Consider the following 4,917-nt stretch of genomic DNA (forward strand, 5'->3'; position numbering starts at 1 on the left):
AGGCTTAGAGATCAGATTTTCCATTTCAGGCAGAACAAGGGAGAACCACTTTTTAAGGCTTGGGAGCGATATAAAACTTTATTGATTGGTTGCCCACATCATCAATTCTTGCCATGGCAGATTATATCATACTTTTACCAACATCTGGCTGATGAATGCCGCCATAGGTTAGATGCAGCTGCTGGAGGAAATATTATGGCTAAGGAACCGACTGAGGCCAATGAAATTATTGAGACTGTGGTGGCAAATTCCTCACAATGGGATAATCGTGATCTTGATGCTCCTAGACACGTGGTTTATGAGGCTAGTGCTTCAAATTCAGAGATGGCATCTGTGGCTAGGAAATTGGATGCGGTAGTGACTTTGCTGAGTAGAAATCTGGAGCCTTGTGGCATTTGTGGAGGCACCGATCATCCTACTCATGTATGTTCTAGAAGTGGGACATTTCCTGAAGCGGAAGTTAATGCAGTTCAACCTTTTCATAGGCAGCAGAATGATCCCTTTTCTCACACATATAACCCAGGATGGAAGAATCACCCCAATTTCTCCTATGCTTCACCCCAGAATTTCAATCAAGGGCCCAGACCTTGGCAAGCTCCACGACAAGAACCACCTTCTCAAGATGCAAGGAAGTTTACTATGGAGGACCTTATTTCCCAACTTGCTCAATCACAAGTCACAATGCAACATTCCCAAGCAGAGATGAGCAAGTCAATGACTCAGTTGCAACAAACTGTTTCCAGTAATACTCAATCTATTGCAAAGCTTGAAATGCAAGTAGGACAACTTGCTCATGCCTTGAGTGAAAGACAGCCAGGAAAGCTACCGAGTCAACCTGAGGTAAATCCTAAGCAGTATGAGGATGCTAATGCTATTACTGTTTTGCGAAGTGGGAAAAATGTGGATAACAAGATTGAGTATAAAAAGCTTGAAGGTGAGAATCATGATGAGCCTATAGTGGTGGAGCCAAGTGCCTCCAAAATACCTCACGTTGAGAAGGAAAGGTCGGAAGTAGAAGAGTATGTTCCAAAAGTGCCTTTTCCATCTCGTCTTGCCCCAGCTAAGAAAAGCAAGTATAATCGGGATATTTTTGAAGTTTTGAAGAAAGTGGAGATTAATATTCCACTCATTGAGGCAATTAAGTCTATTACCGCATATGCAAAATTTTTGAAGGAGTTGTGCACTAACAAAAGGAAGATAGGTGATCATGAAGAAGTATTTCTCTCCGAAGAAACGAGTGCTATTTTACAAAGGAAGCTCCCGCCCAAATTAAAAGATCCAGGTAGCTTTACCATTCCTTGTATTATTGGAGAGAAAGAAATTGAAAAGGCCTTGATGGATCTTGGTGCAAGTGTAAATATCATGCCTTATTCTGTTTACACTACTTTGAAGATAGGTGAGTTGAAACCAACTTCAGTCACTCTCCAACTAGCTGATCGCTCTTTAGTGCATCCTTTTGGGTTAGTTGAAGATGTTTTAGTAAAGGTGGGTGATTTTGTTATTCCGGTGGATTTTCTGGTGCTTGATATGGAGGGTGAACCTAATCCGACAAGAGATGTACCACTCATTCTAGGCCGTGGTTTCATGGCTACCACAAAGACCATTATAGATGTGGAAAAGGGCATGCTCACAATGACAGTCTTTGACAAGACCATTGAGTTCAAAATCTTTAAGGCTATCAAGAGTCCGGATGTCATTAGAGAATGCCTTCATGTTGATATGGTAGGCAATGAGAGAGTGAATTTATTGACAAAAACAGCTTCAAGTGATGAGGTTGTGGAATATGTGGTTGGTGATAGCATTGAAAGCAAAAGGACTCCATCATCGCCAATATCCAACGAGCTCTTGGCTACTTCCCTTGTTACTAGCAAGCTATCTCCAACTTTGAAAGGCGTGCGGACAAGAGCAAGAAAGTTGAAAAAGGCACGGTCCAAAACAATGTTGAGAGGTAAAACAAGTGCTCCTTTTGAGACATTGAAATTGTCTATCCATGGTACTTTCACAATAACGAATTCTAAGATAGAAAAAGGGTGGAAATTTGTGGCTCGCCAACTTGAATTCTGTGGGCCAAATGTTTCGGGGATTCTGAATGGAAAGTATCCTATGCACCATCCTCCTTGATTTGTTTCCCAAGAATTGTTGTGAAGGTGTTGAGGCTTGTGGTGATTTCTCCAAATCAGGTTGTCTCTCTCCTTTTCTAAAACAAGTGTTGTGTTTAAGCTTTCTCCCTCCCTTTATTTATTTGCATTGACGACCATGCATGTTCTTAACGTTTGGGGTGAGAGTTTGCTTAAATTGTTAAGTGTTGATGCATACTTGGTTGATTTTGTAGGTACAACTACGTCTGGCTGAAGACATTAAACTTAGCGCTACTTGGGAGGCAACCCAATAAAGAAAGTTTAAATTTCTGGGCATTATGTTTATAGCCAGACCATGCCTAGGCGCACCTTATACACGCCTAGGCGTGTGGGTATAAAAAAAAAAAAAAAAAAGGGGGTTCATATGCTAGAAAGGGTTCATGAAAACATTGAAGAATTGTGGCCAGGCCAGCACCCCAATCCACTCGATGCATGACTCCAACCCCAGGTTGTATTGTTTCAACTTGTCCTCTTTTTAGTGCATTATTACATTGTATGTTTTGCATTGAGGACAATGCATTCTTTAAAGTGTGGGGTGGTGGACTGCATGGATTATCTTGTGCAAAATTTCACATGATTTTTGTAGTAGCTGAATTTAAAAAAAAAAAATTTGAAAATTTAAAAAAAAAAATAATAATAATAATAATAAAAATTTAGTGCTTGAATCTTGCATATTTATGGGAATTTTCTGTTGAATTGAGTGCTATATTGAAATGCAGCTAATCTTGGTTTGTGGAACCCATCATATCCTTCTATATGCTTGACGTCTACTCTATTGCACAACCACTGTAATTCACCTGCACAAGAATGTGTGCTTGTGGGGTATGACTTGGGTGAATAGATGTTGGATGTGGACTTTCTCTAAGATGATCTAGAACACCGTGTTAGTTATATTCTTGGCACTAGTTAATTATATGCATGTTAAAAAAAATGAAAAAAAAAATAATAAATTTGATGATGATTAAAAGCATGTTCCGCTCTTGTGATCTTGCCGAGTAACCGGGGCTCTTGTCTAACCAACTCGAGTTTCGCGTAAAAAGGTAAGACAATCTTGATGAACATACTAGGCTAGCTTAACTTCGAAGCCTTTTCAACTCGAGTGATTGATCCGAGGCGTGCTTTATCACATAATGCCCTAAACCAACTGGTTGGGAGTCATTGGTTGAGAACTCGTTACATGGGTTGACTAGAAAGCTTAAAAGAGTGAGCATTGCACGGGCCTAGTAAAAAAATAATAATAATAATAATAATAAATAAATAAAATAATAAGAAGAAGAAGAGAAGTATGTATATAAATAAAAGTGCCTTGGTATTACTACTTGACTGTTCTTGGAATTCTTGGAATGTGACTATGTTTGGCGCCTATGAACTCTTGGAAGCCAAATAATTATACATTTCTTCTTTGCACGCACTTAATGTAGACGAAGTGATTGAGTAGACGGATAATCTTCACTGAGTATATGTTTGGATGAAGTGTGGGGTCTCCACATCTTTTTGATTGCATGGCATTGATGTATATTGTTTCGATTCTAGTGATTTCCCTCCCATATGTTTGATTTGAGTTATCTTGAAACGTTTGTGGGTGTCGTTCTTGTAAGCCCTCAGGAGACAAAACTCCTCCACTAGGGACACCTAGGGGTTTAACGACTTGTTGCATATGCTAAATGCAATCGCGATTCCTGCGTTAGTGAGTTAGGATGTTAGTTGGTAGATGTACTTTGTTTAGTTTTACTTGAGTACAAGTAAGGTTTAAGTGTGGGGTGTTTGATAGGTATGATAATACCTATTGTTTTTGGTAGAAATATCCCCCTCTTAAGCTTTCTTTTGATAAATAATGAGTGTATTTATGTGTTGATTTGTATTTTGATAGGTTGATTGCGGTTTGGATGAAAAGCGACGGAAAAAGGGCTGAATTGAAGAAAATGTCCACGGACCTTCGTGTGTTCAAATAGTCATAACTTTCTGTTACATTATTGGAATTGAGCGCAACAAAAGGCATTGGAAACTAGACATCTCAAGCTTTCCGTAGAATCTAAAATCATGCAAATCGGAGGTCATATGGAGAAGTTATGGTCATTTGAATCATGTGCCTAGGGGTAACGCGCCTAGGCGCACAAATTGTGCACGCCCAGGATCACTCCTGCACGCCCAGTCCAGAGAGTTGGACTTGAATTTTAAGTTGTGCACGCCTAGGCGTGAAAACAACGCGCCTAGGCGTGAAAAGCAATTTTCTGGGGTGTTTTAAGTCGCGATTTGTCCGAGCTGCGGGCGACTGGAGACCTAGAACTGATTTTCTGGGGAGCGAAACCAGAGGGGGAAGGCGATTCTTGGAGCTAGGAGGAGAGATTCTTCAGCTCAACTTGGATCTACTCAACTAATTGGGTTTATTCATGATTTTCTCATCTCTCCTTTTGTGTTTTTCTCTCATTATGTGTAACTAAATCTCTTGTGCCAAGGCTAGGTTGAAGCCTTGGGTTTGATGACTTTGTTTATGACTTGATTTACATACATATGAGTTGATTTGGGTATAAATCTTGTGTTTCTATGTTTGATTGCAATTTATTCATGCTTGTGGTGTTTGGCCAACACTTTAGGTTTTTGGATGAAATTGTTTGGAGAATTTGCTTAGACAATAATATGTCAAGTAGATTATGCTTCTTGAAACACTTGATTATGAATGTGTCTCCCTTTAATTAGGTGACAATTTGTATGAATCCTAATCTCCATAGAACTCCATGAATTCCTATGCATGTTTAGACCAATAAGATGGCTAGAATGT

At 39.5% G+C, this 4,917-nt stretch overlaps 1 non-coding gene across 1 annotated transcript; it reads right to left on the reverse strand.

The window, feature by feature from the left end:
- Positions 1 to 107, reverse strand: LOC120003163. The gene has a single exon (XR_005469294.1). It is a non-coding gene; the product is annotated as a small nucleolar RNA R71 (small nucleolar RNA).
- Positions 108 to 4,917: the final 4,810 nt, after the last annotated feature.

This window comes from Tripterygium wilfordii, chromosome 7 (genome assembly GCF_013401445.1).
Source record: "Tripterygium wilfordii isolate XIE 37 chromosome 7, ASM1340144v1, whole genome shotgun sequence".
Lineage (NCBI taxonomy): Eukaryota > Viridiplantae > Streptophyta > Magnoliopsida > Celastrales > Celastraceae > Tripterygium > Tripterygium wilfordii.